Source organism: Excalfactoria chinensis, chromosome 4, assembly GCF_039878825.1.
Source record: "Excalfactoria chinensis isolate bCotChi1 chromosome 4, bCotChi1.hap2, whole genome shotgun sequence".
In the NCBI taxonomy this organism is placed as follows: Eukaryota; Metazoa; Chordata; class Aves; order Galliformes; family Phasianidae; genus Excalfactoria; species Excalfactoria chinensis.
The window spans coordinates 41,405,737-41,424,624 of NC_092828.1; the positions used below are offsets into that span (position 1 = coordinate 41,405,737).

An 18,888-nucleotide genomic window follows, 5' to 3' on the forward strand; every position below is an offset into this window, starting at 1 on the left:
GGAGAAATTTTCTGCCAATGAGCCATCCAAGCACCGGGATCCCACCTGCTCAGTGTGACCGCATGTAATGACATCTGCATTGCCCCTAGTCCTTAGAAAACACATGCCTAATGCCTAATGCCTTTCACCATGGCCTGCAGTGTGCCAGGGGCGGGCCTGTGTGTTCTGGCAGCCATCCTGAGGTTTGGGCCCTGCAGTGATATTTTCCATGGAAATGCCAATATGTGTGAAACTCAGTGATTAAAGTTTCGGTCTCGGCTTTGCTTTGGATCAGTCTGAATGTTTGAGACTGCCACGCACGTGGGAAGTTCATTCATACAGCCTTCAGAAACCTTACTTGTTTTAAAAGAAATGTTGGCTACAGGTTGCTAATTAGAGAAGAAGTGTGCTTTGAGATACCTTGAAAACAGCCCAAAGAATTAGCGAGCAAACCCGCATGACAAAAAGAAATCGTACTTCCCATCTCCACAGACTCTGATCTGAAGATCACCGACATCCTAGCATGAATACAAGAACCCAACAAATATCTATTGTGAAGTAGCTACAAGTTGTTGCTCTTGTTTGGGCCACAGAAGGTTTATGTGGCTTCAGAAGATCTCACAGGAAACCCACAGTGACACTAGGAGCCAACTATTTGTTTTCCAGCTGAGTGTGTTGGCCATGAGCTGAAACAAAAGCCAACTATGCTTCCTTATTCCTTGAGGATGAAAACCCAACAAAGGTTTCCAGCTGTAGGGACAATATGCAATTCTGGCTTGATACTGTACTATCACAAAACCCTGCATCACATATAAGCCCGTATTTATGTAATGGGAACAGAACAGTAAAGGGGGAGGCTTAACCCTGACTGTAACAGACCCAGGTGCCATCCCACACTAAATGTCCTCAAACAACAAAATTGAACCTCAGCCCCATTACAAAAACACCACAACACCCTCCTAAAAGAAAAAAAGACATCCTTCCCATGCACAGCTGTCTTTTCCCATAAAACTTCCACATGGTGCACACACTCCACATTTTCTCATGGAAAAAGAGCACACTGATGTTCCTCTGTATACCCCTTAGCAGTATCAAGGCTGCCTCTGTCTGTCCGTCTGCAGGCAGTAATCCAACACATTACATTAACTACTGTGCAGCATTCTATTATCGTCAATTGTCTCATTTAGATACGCATTACAGGACAGAGAAACATTTCCATTTCTGTAAATTTGCAGGGATAACCCGGTGATGTGCTAGGGTTGTGGACTAACTGCCAAACTCCTGAGACAGACACGCATTCATTCTTCAATAATAGCTTCTCCAATTACTATAGCTTTAGGGTTTGTATCATGTAAGATGTGCTTCTTCCCTGCGATTAGACTAACAGTTTTGCCCTAGTCTCCTATTGCACCATGCCAGTGTAGCAAAACCTTCGTGCAACCAGATTCTCTTCTTTCAGAAAGAGGGCAGGAGAACAAGCACAAGCCCCCAGGATGCAATACCTCATTTTTGCCCTTTTGCTCCCAAACAGCTATGAGGTGCACAGAAGAAGGATAGGACGTGGAGGTATAGACAAGATTCGAACAAAGAAAAAAGCCCAACAGAAAGTCAGAGTTGGTAAAGCCCAGAAATTTTAGCCAGACATTGAAATAACACAATGAAGTTTCAGATCTGCTGGGAAGGATCTGTTTGTAGAAGTCCTTAGCAACCCCCTGCTATGTGAAACATCGGGCTTGACGGCAGTGGGGAAAAGTTGTATTTTCCTCTATTAGCTTCAGTGTTCACAGGCCCATCACGGACCAGAAAATTTCAGATGTGATGTTGGTTTTGGAAAGGGCTGCAGAGAGCTCTTTTTTCGAGGCTCTTCTGTACTAAACCTGGCAGATTGGCAGTATAGGAGACAGGTGGTTTCTAGCAATTTTTGGCAGAATGCTAAAGCCAAGTGCACTCCCTCCTACTGCCATGTGCTTAGATGACTCCCATTAACTGCCCAAAAAAAACCCAAAAAGGCAAAATGAGGTCTATACAATCAAAATTAGCTGTCTGGGGCTATGCTTTGGTCAGTATCTTGGGTAATTTAGACACTTTTCTTCAGTAGGACAATGGCCATTTACGTTTTACGCAAAAGACAAGGTTGGAAAACTGAGCCACTTGCTTCAATGTTTGGATTGTGGATGTGTCTACAGACTACAGTAACTGCAGAGATAGATGCTAAAAATGTTTTACTTTTGCAGTTGCTGCTATAGGAAACAAAACTCGAACCTCTGACCCATATGCTTCAGAAAACACATTTTTGCTGTGAATTCCTATGCATTTTTTTGCTATAAATGTTCTATATTGTCAAGGCAGGTAAGCACTAAACATAACATCTAAGGGAAACCCTGTTTACAAGTCACAGAAATTAACTGACCGGGAATTAACTTGTCCAAACCTGGTGTGTTTGTCAACAGAAATCCTGTAAATACGCAGCTAATCTTAATTCTCATGTTTTGTGGAAACAGGACATTAGAAGCTGCTACCAGCAGTATGGTTTCATAAAAACAGAAGTTTATCTGAGAACAAAGACAGCATCCTAATCACACAGCAAGTCTATCAATAAGGAAGATGTAGTGCTTCAGGCTCCTCGTGGAGGATATTACAGTTAATATGAAAATACAGAGGTTTAACAGAAGCTGTTACACACGTTTCCGCAGCAGATGTGAGAGGACATTTCTTGCATATTCTCTATGTACATGAGACTTTATGGCACTGATCTACTAAAAGAAGCATGAATAACAATCCCCAGTGAAGTATCTCACAGAATCACAGAATGGACTGGGTTGGGAGGGACCTCAAGGATGTTCAATGCATCCCCAACCCCCCCACCACAGGCAGGGCCAGCAACTGCCACATTTAATACTAGACCAGGCTGCCCAGGGCCCCATCCAATCTGGCCCTTGTGACAAAAAAAGAAAGAAAATAAAACTCTTGTGTACTGTTCCCCAATAAAGAACGCCTGAACAGATATAAACATTTCTGGATGTGATTCACTCTGTACTGGAATTCACCCTTTTGGTTCTCACAGTCACTCAATCACTTGCCATCAGAAGGGCAGTTTTCACTTACAGACACTTCACTACTGTATCATGAAGTCAACAGTTATTTCCTGGACCTGCGGCATAAAATAAATGCGACACCCTGGACAAACTTTATTTGGATCAGGAATTAGGAATAACTGAAGAGCATAAAACATTATGACAGGAGAAAGCAATGGTGTGTGTTTTCCATCCTGCCACCCTCCATCAATTGAGCATCTCTACATGTTTTTTTTCTATCCTGATACCTGCAATAAACACTCCCAAAAGACATTAAAGGTTGGCTGTTTATCTCCTTTGTGAACACATCTGTCAACGCTATACCCCTATACGATAATGTTACTTCATCATTTTTACTGGTTTTCCAGCGAAGACTAAATTATTACTATTTTTTGCTTCTTGCTATGAAATAAGAGAAAAGCCCATCTGTGAAATACACAGCACGACTGTATTAGTTCATTAATACACTTCTCTCTCCTTTGAGCAGCTCCCTATCTTTGCAGTCTCTCACTGAGCTCCTTATTTAATCCCCTAAAGAAGTGACCTAATTGTTGGCTGGAAGTCAAGACGAGCTGACGGCTGCCCACTACTTTGGAAAACAGGTGCCTTTCTGCAGGATCCTATGTGCAGATATCTAACTAAATAAGAACAGCCAAACCTAAAAGTTTTGAAAAACACTTTTTTTTTTTTTTTTTTAATTATTTATTTTATTTTATTTTTATTTTTTTATTTTAAATATTTAAACATGTGCCAACTCGACCTTTGCAAGTGTGGCCATTCTCTAGAAAACCCCACTCCGGAGCTTACACAAGGTAAAGTCAGACCAGAGGAAGAAACAGCCACGGAGAGTCACAGGATTTTATCTGGGTAATTTAGAACTTCTTCATCTCTGCTAATTTCATGAGCTTGAGAATTAAGTCATCAAAATCTTGTGCTTCTTTTCCCTCTTGCTTTTGACCTCGGAACATAATTGCCTCTTGTCATGCCTGCAGGGCATGGACTTGCAGTTATCACTGCGTGCTTAATCAAAATGCTGAAATAGCCTTTAAATTACGGGTCCTCTTGGCTGCCAGAGACTCGTTGAGCTCTGTTACATTTAGAAGCATGATGGTAGTAGGCACTTTTAAAGGAAAACTGTGGGATGATGTTTTTAATTAGGTATTATATGCAATTTTCCCAGAGAAATGTTTTTCTGGCTCAGAATTTTCAAAGTGAAATTTAAGTGCATATTTAAGTGCTCAAAACAAAAAGCTGAAAATGTAGAGATAATTATTTTTACAAGCACTGTGCAGGATTTGGTCTGCCTAGCAAAACACCTGACTTATTGCTCCCAAAGGCAAACGCAGCATGCCAGGAGAAAAGGTTTCCTACTGGTTTGGAGAAATGCCTCTGTGTCTGTAATTTCACAGTACTTAATATTCCCACCATTCATCTTGATTCTGCAGAAATAAATATATATAAACCTACCTCTGGAATGGGTACAGACTGAACTCCCATTCAAGTCAGTAGGCCTTATGTGACTGTCGCTCCCTAAAGAGAAGCACACTCTTAACTGTTCTTCTAAATCAGGGTGCCACTTTTCCTATTAAGATATAAAGCAGCATTACTGCGTTCATCTGCAGCATGCAAACACAGCTCACTATTTCTTCTCTTCCTTAATCCAAATTACATCTGGCCTCTGATCTCAAGAACAATATTAGCAGCAAACAAAAACTTGGGTTAAAGATAGTGACAACAAACATTTCTCCCATTAATACTGTGTCCATTCTCCTAATCTTTTCATGCTCACAAATATTAGTTTAGTTCTGACAAGCTTAAAAATACTGGTTGGTTTAAAGTTCTTGGAAAACTTGTGCTTGGAATACAAATACAGAAATACTGTTCTCTTTCTCTCTCCTTCTCTACGTACAGTGACAACAAACTAAGCAGCAAAGAGCTCTGCATCTTTTCTACAGGGATAGGGTAAGGTAGCCTTTCTTCCACTCCCAGCCTGCAGAAGGGTTAAAGGTGCATCCTACAGACAAAGGCTGGTGCCAGATCATCGCAGCAAATGCTTCCAACATCCATTTCCAGCTTCTCCAGGGAGGAAAAGAAGACTGACAGCAGACAGCATGGCCAAATGGCTGGAGACATTGACTGTGCAAGGCTGGAGCCGGACAGTGCTGGTTTCCACTCCTACGCACCCCCCAGTCTTTGTTGCTGATTGCTGACCAGTTTCTAAAAATGGGAAAACTACCTGAAACCCTCCATTAAGCACTTCAATACCTGCTCAGGAAATGAAGGGAAGGACTAGATACAATCCCCTGAAGATGAAGAGTGTAGCTTCAATCTGTGCTTCCTTATACATATCAAATATCCACAGGCTATTCGGGGTTTTCCTATTTCATAGAAGATATCAAGAACAACTTACAACTTTCCTTTGTGCATCTTTACCAGAAGCAGTGCCACCCCCCTACCCAGCAAAATGCCAACTAGGAACAGCCTTCACAAACTGCAAGAGCAAACCCTCAGCAGTGAGATGCAGTACACAAAAGCAACCAAAGAGAAACACAGTACTGTAGAACAATCTAGCAAAGACAGGCAAATAAAAAACAAGAAAAAATAACACATACAAAAGCAACTCCTTCCCCATATATTCTATGTGACATTTCAGGTCAACTATCTCATGGGTCCATAATTTGCTTAATCTACCTTTATCATAACATTCAAGTGGCATCACCAGAGATTTGCTCCCAGGTTCCATGAGTCAAATTACAGAAGGTGTTTGACAGCGAGCTTACATTCAGCATGCTCCCCCATGATGCAGAGGGCACACAGGAGAAAGATGTAGTAAACATTTCTACATGGCCTGCCAAAAACACAGAGCGTAACTTCCAGAGTGATGAAGCCAGGGATATAGACAGGAGCACAGTGACAATTTCACCAAGTACAAACAGCCTTTGTCCCCAGCCACCAGCAGGTACCCTTCATTTTCACAGAAGCTCTTTCTGTATTTCTAGGTGCCCCAAGAAGTCAGAACAGCCACGACAGACAGAATTCCTATTGTTCGTGGGACACCCAGGGACAGCAGCCTGAGAGTTAAGCACCAGACAAGATATGTCCTGAGTTACTTCTGCTCACATTTCATATCACTGACTGTCCTTATCTCCTCTCCCTTTACCGGGCTCAACTGGTAAATACTCTGCTTCTTCCCCTTACTTTCCCACACTTCAGTTTAGGCAGAAGCTTTTCTCAAAAATGAAAAGAAATTTGCACACACTGAGCAAAGAGGAATGGCAGAAGATCATCACAAAGAGAAAAGAACTGTGAAATGTATGAGCATGCAAGTGGGTGCCATCTCAATAGCAGGCCAGGGATGAGGAGACAACAAAGGATGGATGCTCAAAAAGGAAAACTGCTGGCAACGCTGCGCATTGTTATGAAGCATGATGAGGAAAATGAGGTTAGGTGATGAGAAGCAAGATCACAGTTGCCACATGGCAACTACACTGTGCTTCAGCTGCAGATCCTGTGCCTGAGCTGGTGTTCGCTGGGCGTCTTTATGAGGCAGGTCAGATCATTTTCATCAAGACACTAAACTAGCATTTAAATTTAAACAAGTTTTCTGTCAGGCTGTAGAATGTATCAGCTCACCAAAGGTTGGCTAAGGTCATAGAAAGGAACCAAAACATTTCAGGAGGAAGGAAACGAGGTTGAATTTAATGTGCTGTTCAAAATATGTGACAACCTACCTCCAAACCAGAGGTCAGAAGTACAACCCAGCCCGAGTTAAATGCCACTTAACTGAGTTTAATTAAAGTAGAAACAACACCTTGAGAACAACAGACAAAAGACATCCTGCCTTCAAGAGGATGGCCCAATGCAAGCATATTAACATTCAGGCCCCATAATGGGAAGAATCTATACCCAAGCACCTTTTCCCTTGCAGTGGATCGTCTCATTTCTATTAAAGACACATACAAGAAGGCACTGCAATAAAATTGCTCTTTAAATGCACGGTCTTCCTTAGAGATAATTATCTTTCGAGTGTAGAAAAACTATGCAATGGTAAGGTAAGAATATTTGCCTGAAGTCCTGCACTGCAGTACAGAAGATGTGATAAACAACCCTCATGCTACTTTCACCTTCCAGCCTAACATGGACATCGGTTAAATATCAGGTTTTCACATCCTGCTAAACATTCAGACTCTAGAGATCTCAATAACTTGAATAAAAGAAGTTTTCAGTTCTGTGCAGCAGAAAACAGTCCCTTTATTTGAAAGAAATAAAATAAAATAAAATAAAATAAAATAAAATAAAATAAAATAAAATAAAATAAATAAAATACCAAATCCACGTATCATAAACCCACATTAGGGCCATCTACTACTTACTCGATTCAAAATTACTGCAGTTACAGTAGACACTTATCAGTCTCTAGAAAAAAGGGAAGCTTTGACTTTGACATCGCCAAACAACCTTGAAGCCTCCAAATTTAATGCAGCACAAATTAATGTGGTGAAGCGAGTAGAATTTGAGTAATAACAAAATTCACCCCATTTTAAATTACTCCACTGTAGCTTTTTATTATAGCCATTAGTAAGGTTAATTTTTTAATCTGAGGTAAAAACTTTTATAAACCACCATGGCAGGTATGCTAGTAAAGGCACTGAGATAAATGAGTATCAACAGCTCAGCTTCTCAAAGAAAAAGGATATGTTTATCATCTCTAGGCTTCCTATTAAATCCAAAGTTCATTTGACATCATATTTTACTATTGTTTCAATTTAAAATACCAGTTTAAATTCGCACTCTTGCTAAAATAATCTAAATCTGGAATAACTTCCATGGGCTAATAACATCCAATGAGCAGAATGGAGATAAGGAGAAGGAGACTCTCAAAACTGTCCTGGAAGTTGGCTGTGTACAAAAGAACCCGATTCTCATTTATATCCCATAGCAACGACAGAAAAAAAAACAAGTCCCATATTCAGGAACAGATCCAGTGAAGTCATCAGGCAGAAATCCTTTTAAGGCAGGGGCAAATCAGATGGATTGGATGTATTTGGGGTTTTGCTGAAACAGTGTGACCTGCAAATAATATATTCCTACAATATATTCCTATCTCCTCAAAGTTAAACTTTAATTTTGATTTACAGTACCCTGAATAGTCTCTGAAGGGGAACGTTAAAGCTCTTGTAGAAATATCTGCATTATTAAAGAAACGATGAACAGCAGAGTGAGGATTACTTTGTGCTGTTTATGGACTTGCTTACCAGAGCAGTAAATCTATTTTTAAGTTCGTACTGCCCAGAAAGGAGAGCTGTGTGAAATCTGAAGAGCTGTTTGGAGAGAAAGGATGGTATCTAAAGGGAAGAATTTCTCTGCGAGTGTAGAAACTATCATTCAAATGCCCATAAATAAATTTGGGGTTTCAAACATTGAACAGTTAAACAATTACTTCACATCACGGATGGCCACGAATGACTCCTGTAGAGTTAATTTTACAAGAAATTACAAAGAACTTGTCGGCTAGCCATCTCTGGGAAGTACTATGGATAAACTGTAGACTGTTAAATAAATGACATTTTTCTTCATGTTTTAGACTTCACAGCTCCTTAGAGCCTCTGCCATAAATAGCAACAGAGAATTCTTTTCCACTAGCCATAACTCTGTAAAAGTTTTATAAAGTCTAAGACTGCTTCGAGATCTTGCCTTCTCCCAGAATCATAGTTCATCATAGGATTTATATATATATATGTATATAAAATATGCGTACCCGTAGAAATATATATGCACGCTTCTATAAATAAGTGATTTATATACAACAGGCAAAATATAAAGTGTAAGCGTCAAGATGCAATTTGGGGTCCCCTATTCAGCACACCATAAAGGTCACTGGTTTTTTAGAAACCATTGGGTGCTTGTCAGCAAGTGCTGTGACTAATCTACAAAGGCAACCTGTCCTCAGCTGCTGGGTGGGGATTTCCAAAGTATGACATCTATTAGCTCCATCTCAGAAAGTAAGAGAGGCGTGAGATCCAAGATCCTTCTTACTGACACGCTAACGAGAATTAACAAGTGAGCTTTTTCAAGCCATTCTTCGTGGCCCTCTGAATCTCAGAGTCTCTCTTAATCAAGTCTGCAGCATGACCCCCTTCTGACTTTCAAAGGCCAGAGGTTTCACTCAAATATTCTAGCATCTGAAAAAAACCTTGCAGAAATGTACACATTTCTCTGAACAGTGGCCATCTTTATCTGCTTCCATCAGTCTTACAAACACAGAACAACAGCAGAATTAAATCTGGGGAAACAGCTGAAACATGCACGCTTGCCCCAGGTGGAAATATATCCTGAGTAAAAACAGATTTTCAAGGAAATCACATATTTTTACCCACAGATACACATTCTCCTCAATGGAAGATAACAAAACGTTAAAACTAATGAATTAGATTATCTCCACAAAATGGTTCAATTGCTAGGAAGCAAAACCAAAACCCTAAGTTAATAGGGTTTCTTACCGCACCCACCTGCTCACAGCAAATACCGTGGTTAAACATTTTTCCCCTCATGTATGCTGTGTGGATATTGATCTGTAAACACTGCATAAATACATATGTGCATATAGTACCTGTACAGTGCTGATCACCTCAAGGCGAGCCAGAGAAAACAATTGGAAATAATGCTCACCTGTAGACTCCCGAACCGCTCTGAACAGATTAATTGCTCCCAAGAGAGCCAGGTGAACTGCTCTACAGAAGAGCCAAGAGCCCCTAGGCAATGAGGTGACGCCTGTCCTGCAGTACACTGCCAAGCATGAATCAAGTCACAGAGGCACTGTGCTCAGTAAGAAGCAATGTGGCACCAGTTAGAACCTGTGGAGTTTGTGAGGCCCTGTTTTATGAAAGCCCCCACAACTCCGGATATAATGATTTATGGTTCATCCTGTGGGAAAGCACGGGGCTCTGCCACAAGGCAAGACATTCGCACACAATTGACCCAAAGCAGGCCCACGCTTCAAAGGGCATTTAATCTAAAATAAGAGAGGAGGAAATACAGATCTGAGACAGAAGCTATCATAGCGCAGAAAGGGATGACCATGCAGCACGAATAACAAACAGATGCAGATATTACAGTTGAGGGCACAAGGCTCACGAGTTCAATGAAAATATGGTTGAAGAATATCTAACTTGGTTCAAGAAAAACACACTGCAACCAGCTATGATGGACAGAAGACTCTTTTTCTAAACACATTCACTACTTGTGTTTCAAATTCTCGCCCTTCAAGAGGCCTCTCTTTAGGTAGATGAAAGAATTTATTTTTTTCACTGATCTCTCTGTCAATGAAAGAAGAATGCAACTGCCCAACAAAAACAGACAGATACCAGGGCTATTGGCAAAGGATAGTTTTCAACAGAATAGCCAATGAATGATTCCTTTCCTACAAATGAGTCCATGTCCCTACAAGTGCTGTGTCAGAAGAAGCTGGGCTTTTTCAACCCCCAGATAAGATGAAGCTGCAGGAACAGAAGAGGGACATGCAAGTGAGATTGGCATGTGGTCACATCTATAGGGTGAGAGTCCTCAGGACAGCAGCCCAGGGTCAGAAGACACTCCAGGAAAGCGGTGTGCAGGCATCTTCCAGGCACAATGACCAACTCAGAGTTGAGCTACCAAATATTTCTGTATTGTCCATGCCAAGACTTTCCTAAAGGATTCCTCCAAGCTGAAAAAGCACCACGGAAATGTTTTCATCAAATCGCTTCTGGGAGATGATTAGTTAATTTCCAATGTAATTATGTTACAGTACATTTAAGTGCACTTTCTAAATAGAAACGGATTTTTATCTAACAAAGGATCCATTTCAAGCACTTTTTCCTGTGCCTTTAATATCCATTTCCTTCTGTACCTATTTAAAGCATTGTTCTTCTGGAGTTATTTATACTCAACATGTAGAAATTTCTGCCTCTTCTCTGAATAAAATTGTTGCATATTTCCATCATCTTGTTGTGTCATTCTTATTGAAGGGAAGCATTCTGCTGTCACTGCCCTCCAAGCATACTGCTGGACTACGAGGAAAAGTCTTCAGAAATGAAATCAGGCTTTCTTTTTTATTATTATTTTTGCTTTTTCTGTGCCCCCTATTATACCATAATGAAGTAGCTTACAAATGCTCCTGCAGCAACGCTCTGCAGAGGTATGGTTACAAAAATGTTTTGCAGGGGATACAGGAAACTACCTGGGCAAAATACCATAGGGTCACAGTGGAAGTCAGCTGCTGAGCTCATTCTTTCTGAGAAACGGTTTTCAAAGCAGTGGAACATTTACTCTATTTGCTTTTGAGTGAAGGTGCTTGCACAGAGGACGTGCCGTGCATAACCCCCAGTGCAGATAAGGAATGGGGAAAAGCATCTCCTAAACCTCTCTAGAGTTTTTTCATTGCATTACTATCAGAGAGTATATGTCAGAAGTTTCATATCATGACTGGCAAAGCTAATAAGGTATTGATGACTATTTTTGAGCTATGAAAGATAAGAAAATCTTATGGCATGACTGTCATGGGCTAATTTCATACAGGATCCTGTTCCTATATTTTAGGTTGATTGAACACGAGTAAAACCAAACAAGAACTAAAAAAAAAAAATCAGTAAAATCAAGATGCTTATGACCAAACAGCCATGAACCAATTTAACTGGGAAAGCAAGACGACCACCGTTCTGACTGGCAACATCTATACCTGGGGGGGGAGGGGGATGGGAGGTTATCCAGAACAGCATCCTGTAGATGAAAATATTTCAAGCAAAACTGAAGAAAAAGATAAAGTAACAATTATGAGAAAAGAACAACAACATAAAAACCAATTCTCCCCAAATCTATGGGCAGTCAGATTAGAAGAACTGTGCTTTTTAAACATATTAAACAGCAGCAATGATTTTAAAATAATAAGGTATACACAGACAAACACAGTTCTTAATCATGTAATCAACCCCCTAGAATTGGCCCATAACTCACTCAAATCTGTGCTTAGAAGGAAGCAAATAGGTGTATTCATAACTCAGAGTGATAAAGAAATGCTCTTTGTTCTATCTGATGTTAGAAAAGATATAACAGCAAGTACTAAAACCCAATATTTTTTCATTTTGCAGAATTAGATACCTTATATCGAAGAGTTCATAGAAAAAGAATAAAATACACAGTTTTAGGGACTCCATGCTGGTTTTTTAACTTGATCTGGGATACTGGCACATTGCTACTGGCAACCCTTAAAGAAATCACAGTTATGAAAACAGAACATAGCTCCCATCACACACAGAAAAAAATGCAGTAGCTCTTGCTTCTCAAAAGGTAATGTAAACACGGAATCATCATCCCAACTAAAGCCTTTCTGGAAGTTCAATAAGAACCTCATCACTCCAATATCATTCAACACGCTTCTTGATGATCTGAAAGAAAATAAACTCCAAGCTTGCCAAATTTGCAGTCAGCGCAAAAATTGATGAAATGCTAAGTAATGACATGGACCTTGTCGGTTGTGCAGATTGATCTGTATACTGTTTGAGCACACCATGCTTTAACACAGACAAATACAAGCCCATGTAGGAATACAAAAAGTGCTCATTATGTCAGACCACAGCCTAGCAAGCAGCCACTCTGAAACGAGACTGTTCTCATGATTGATTAGCATTTGAACACCACGCAGTGGCTCCAAAGGGCAAACATGATCTCTGCAAGTATTAGGAGGTGAATAACAAGGAGAAGTGGGAAGATGAAATTGCCCTGCATGCAGTAGTAAGGAGACCAGCACTAGAACATGTACCTTGTGGTGTCTGTACTTCAAAAAGATTGTCAGAAAGTTTGACAGGGCTTGCAGAAGAACTTAAAATATATGTTTATATTTAAAAGTAGTCTCCAGAAAACAAGTTTTACAGTGAGACACCAAAGCAGCTCAGTCTGCTTAACAAGTCCAAAAGAATCCTGCAGTCTGCAGATTTTATGGTATTTCTTATAACATTGAGCCCTTCAGCAGAAAAAGGCAAGCAAGATGCAATAGATGGAAGCTGATGCTACAGAAGTTCTGGTTAGAATTAATACTTTTAACAGTGTGAGTAATTTAGCATGGAAGAATTTCCTTTGGTATTCAACGTATTTCTTATCAGTTAAAGTCCCTATAAACTGACTGGGTGTTTTTCTGAAAGATACGTTACAGCTCAAGCAGAAGATGGGGGAGCCTGATTCACAAATCACTGGGTGAGATCTCTATTGTGCCAACAGCCTGGCTTGTTGATCATAATAGTCTCTTTGTATTTCAGAGATTTGTGAAGATTTAGGAGAAAGAAAACAGGAAGAGAAAGGGACACGCGGCAGCATGGAACTCACTGAACTTATTATCTCAGTTAAAAAAAAAAATTAAAAATATCTCAGTCAGCTTTTATGCAGATACCTGCTGAGCTTATCCATGCAAAGAAGGTTTGTATCTTGCCTTTTTCTAGGGGCGGTGAATGGACAAAAATGTTCCAGGACAGCTTCTTTGAATTCCTAGGAATGAGAGACGCCAAGGAGGAGGAAGGGAATTGCTTAATGCAAACCAACAGATGGGGTTTCAGTTAGAGGCTTCCTTTGTTTTCATAATGAACCATAATCTGTGTAATCTAAAACAGTTTTGATTTGTTGCAGTGAAACATAAAGACTGTAGCTATGGCACATGAACCGTTTTCTCAACCATTTGTTTCCAAAGGTACCCCTTTCATGCTGAAGGCATATTGGACCCCAGACCAGGCAGTCAGAGTAAGTTCAGGATAGATGAAAGCATAGGTGAGGCATTAGTGCTTTCAGTAAGTCTGCCTGTGTTTGTCTTATTGGATAACCATGTTGGAAGGCTAATTTAAATGTTACAGTACGGCAAAGCCCTTGAGCTGGTCTCTAGGTGCTGCTATAAGCCACATTAAATCTTTGAGGTGAACATCATACAGTATCAAATCAACGGCAGAGGAGGTTATGGTCTTCGTATGATGTTACTGGGATGGCCATTATTTCCAAAGTCCTAGTGCCCAGGCCCCTGAAGTCCTCTCTGATACAAAGGTAAGCAATTCAGTGTTAAGGTACAAAGCCAAGAAAAAGTTCAGCTACCCAGAAGCCTGGAGATGCAGTGTGTGCTACATACATTTCTTATTATGCTGCCACAGACCAATATTTAGGTCTCGGCGATGTCAGACATCTACTTATATCCCCATAATGCTTTGCAATTTAAAACACTGACTCCTATTCATACGTATTTCCCCATGTTATTTAAGTTTATCTTCATATTAAAAATAAATGGATTTAAAATGTAGGCAGCCATGCATATAAGCACTCTGCTTGAAAGACATACTTCATCTTTAAATAGCAGCAATCAATACAAACAGTATATAACCTAAACAAATTTCTATTATGAATGCTTAATGGATATATGCTTTGGTCATTTTTATTACTAATACAGTATTGATTTACAGAATACATTACCACCTTAGGCACCGGGATCTGCTGGAGTCCTTGGACCCTGTATACCATTTTAGTCAAAACAGGAGCTGAAAGTCAATAACCCATTTACCACCAGCGCAGACCCTCTACGGTGTTAGATATTTTAATGACAGTCTGATTCTCACAGAGCAATCATTTGTCTTACAGTGGCATTTATAAGTCATCGTTATTAATGTAAAGTTATCCATGAGGCCTGTCTGCTTATCTTTCACACTTCTTTATTGCCAAAATGCTTTAGGAGTCACAACGAGAAGGAACACTTGCAGCCTAACCTTGTGGAACCCTCACAGGGCAGGGGTGCCGCAAAATCAAAGCATCCACTTGGACTCTTTTGCTCTGAATCAATGAGCAGTTTCTCTGCCTTTGTTGCCATTCACATCAGGGAGTGGTGACCGACTCCTGCAGCTGCCCAGGGGAAAAGGAACCAAGAAGCTTTCTTTGATATGAATGCTAATGGCACCAGGCAGGGAAAAGATGATGTGCCACCACAAACAGACTGCAGAGAACTCACTGTTGCTACTTGGTACATCTTCAGGAGTCTGTAATGAGATGGGGACACGGTAATATTGCTACACAAAATCTAACGTCTGTTTTCTGCTTCAGGCAGAAAGGGGGGCAAGGAGGCAGTTACAGTCACTGTGAAGGAACAACCCCATATTGTCAACTCACTGATTTATGTAATAAAAGGTGCAACAGCATCTCTGCATTCCCAGGACATCGTGCCCCGGGCAAATCAGGCTTTGTGCCAAAAGTCCAGCATAGAAATGGCAGAGATGCAGCATCATGAGCATCATGTGTTCTGCTGCTGCTCAGTGAGATTACTTCATAATCTAAAAATCAGCTGCGTCCAGAGAAAATCCTAAGTAGTATATTGCTTTTCTGCTTTTAATACATGCTGAGAGCTGAGAAACCTGCTGTTTGCAGAGAAAGGTCTGCGAGGGGAGACCCCACCCTGCTTCTCCCTGTTTCCTGTGTGATATTTTTTCAAACTGATGTCTAAGAGGACAAATTAATATATACAGAACAGGAATGCTTTGTCCCCCTTCTGCAGAAGAACAAGCAACCGCCACAGAGACAAAGTAATCAGAAACATGCCTGAGAAAATAACAGCCACAAAAGCAAAAGTCGTATCAATTGCTTTGGCCTCTCTGCACACAGAAGTTAAGTGAGGTGAAGCGAAAAAGTTTAATTCACCGAACTGACTAAAATTAAACAAGCCATCAAAAAAGTGGGATATGAGCTCCTAAAAACCCGGTCGTAACACACACTGAATACAGATTTCTCTCATCCTCTATCCCTTTCCCTGCCTGTTGCGAGGTGTTTGCCCCACTCCTTGCCAAGCAGGGATGGTTCCCAACAGGTGCCCTGCAGCAGCAGCCTCATTTGGAAGTTGGCACGGTCCTGGCCCTTGCTCTAACAACAAGGCAACAGCAGATCTCCAGTAGCAGCACACTGTGGGACCCTTTCTGCTTTTACCTTCGTTCTTCAATTACAAGAAAAAAAACAACCAAGGCCAAATACAAAATTGTTTTGACAGACGCCCATTAACAGATCTGTCAGACGAAGTTGGCAGCCTCCCTGTATCATAGTTTGAGTCCAGAACACCTATGCTGGATGGCCACTCCCATTTTTGTGAATACGTTTACCAAACCACCATCCCTTCTCAGCACAAGTAGAGCACAGAGAATCTGGTAAACTTGGAGTTTATTTCCATCTACTTTGTGCTGGGCAAGGATATGACAAAATACAAAAAAAAAAACACCCAACCACCAAAAAACAAAAAAAAAAACAAAAAACCCACCCCACAAACCACCACGTTTCTAAAATTAAACTCTCTCTATTAGTAGAATTATACAAAGAGCTGCCACAACTGCAGTAAACTTCAAAGCCAGAGGAAGAAGGTGCAGCCGTTGCTTTTATCAAATGTGTGATTCACCCAGATTCACACTGAACAAAGCAATCTGCAAGGCACGCCAGAACTGGAAAGTAAGACTCCAGCAATATCTCCCTCTCTCATTTTTAAGTACACAGCCAGCTCTGCTCCACTGTAGCATCTCGCAAATAAAACAACTACCTTGCAGAGATATTTCTGTATTTCCCCAAATGCACTTTAAAACAACTAAGCAGAATAAACAAACAAACAGAACCTACAGGAGACGTTTCCTTTTGGCCCAACTGAAAAGCTTAGTTGGATTCCACACAGCAGCCTAGAGGGCTTTTGTTTTTTCGTTTCCTTCTCCTCGGTCGCTTTGGCAAGATAACCAGGCAAAGAGACGCTGGGTAGAAATGAGGAGGGTGTGAGCTGTCAGTAGTCAGGCCTGGTGAGCTTGCCCAAATTCTGCATCATCCCTTCCTTTATGTGCACACAGACCTTTGTTTTGCAATTCCCAGTGATCATCATCTGTGGCATCCTTGGGCTCCTGCCATGCACATGCCTTCAACAAGAATCTCCTTCCTTGCCTGGAAGCCCTTCCACCACAGGCAACCATGTTCAGAAACACTGCAGTAACTTCCCGAGGTCAGGAAGCTGAGCAGCTCATTCAGGTCGGCTTGCCATAACCCAGAGCAACAGCTGGTTTTATCACCAGTAAGGAAGCCCTGAATCTTTACCCCCTGGCAACAACTTCTTTTCTGCACCCTCATTAGTCTTAGACTGGACCAACTTTTCAGTTTGCCAAAGGACTTTTGATGCTCTCCGGCACCCACCGAGGATGAGGTGGTTTCAAGAGATGCAATGCTCTTCACCAGCACTGGCATCAAAGAAGTCACAGGAGCATAGCAAGGATGGAGAGAATAGGAGACAAGGCTAAGAGAAAAGGCATATTTTTATCATCTTCACCTTACCCTGGAGACATTCATTTCCTTCAGCTGCATCCTCATGTTACATTCAAATACTGGACAGGGCCCAGATATCCGCTCTGCCTCCTTGCTCCAGGGTATCCTCCAGAGTTGTCCTACAATTCCATCCATGCCCCGCCACAAATGGTATAGCTGTACGTCAGCTGCATGAACCTCCAGGCAAAAACCTCTCCTCTTGCACAGGCTTGTTATCAAAACATGCTTGCATTTGCCTGCTAACCACAGAGTGGCTGCACTCTATCTCACCAATGCTAGGTCAGATTTCCCTGGGCTTATATTTTCCACTTAAATGTGTGGCTGGGATTACATAGCAGCTGGCTTGGCCACCCAGAACAAAGTGAATGGGTTGCTGACTCACAGCATAGCTGCAAATATGGCAGTCAAATGTTTGGCAATCTCTTCTAGCCCTGTACTTACACAGATTAGATCTGTATCTCCTGTGCTCCAGGTTCCTGCAGTCTGTGTGTGCTCATACCTTAGTCCTTCACTGTGTCTTTTCTGTTCATCTGCACTCTTCCCTTTAGAAAAATGTAGCATGTAGATTCCCTTGAGAGAGGATCTGCACCATCTCCAGGAATCCTGTGCTGGAGCTAGAGAGCTGACAGCTCTAACAGAATCAGCCCTGCCTTCTCCCCCATCTTTGTTCTGGGGTAGAAGAGCTGCATGTCTCTGCATGGCATGAGGACACTTGTAAACGCCACTCAGCCTTGGGCAGCGTTCACAACAACAGCTCCCTGTCATATGAGAGAGCAGAGGCCCCAGGGCAAGTTGGGAAGCCAATTTTATGGTTGCTTTCTTATCTTTACTCTCCAGAGAGATCTGTGTACAGACTCACGTCTTACTTTCCCTACTGTTCCTTCCCCTGCAAAGGACTTTTGTTCAACAAGAAAGTTTTGCTGTGTGTTTGAGACTGTGCATAGAACTCTTTCATTTATTGTGATGGTGATAGCAGTTTCCTCTCTCTTTCCCTTTTAATCACACTCCCATGTTGATGCATGGTTGGCAAGCATCCTGCTTTGAGCGGGAAGTTGGACTACAGATCTCCAAAAGTCCCTTCCAACCAGCAGTGCTGTAATTCTTGCCTGCTGTGAGTCTCATTTGGCACCACCATATTTTACACCTCATATTCTAGAAAGTAGCCCAAGCTGAACCGTTGAGAACAGAATTAGCAAAGGTAGTTAGAATACAGCACATCCCTAGCCATGATCACAGGCTGTCTCTCTCTTGCTTCTCCAGCGTGGTTTCCTTCCTCCCCACGCCAAGGAGGTTGCTATGGAGATTTCTTCAGAAACAAAGAGAAAAACAGATACAAGAAATACAAAGCACTGAGGAGCGTATGGAAGAAACAACTGTAAGGGCACAATATGCCTTTCATCAATAAACACATTTTCCCTAAATCTTCACCTAGAAATCCGCTGATGGAGAGCAGGCCCCTCAAACTCTCCTGCTCTGCAAGGCCTGCCTTTGCTATGAAATGGCA

The 18,888-nt window shown here is 41.4% G+C and overlaps 1 protein-coding gene across 19 annotated transcripts in view; it reads right to left on the reverse strand.

The window, feature by feature from the left end:
• Positions 1-18,888, reverse strand: part of ADGRL3 (adhesion G protein-coupled receptor L3) — a 486,086-nt gene that overhangs the window by 262,790 nt on the left and 204,408 nt on the right. The window lies entirely within an intron of this gene.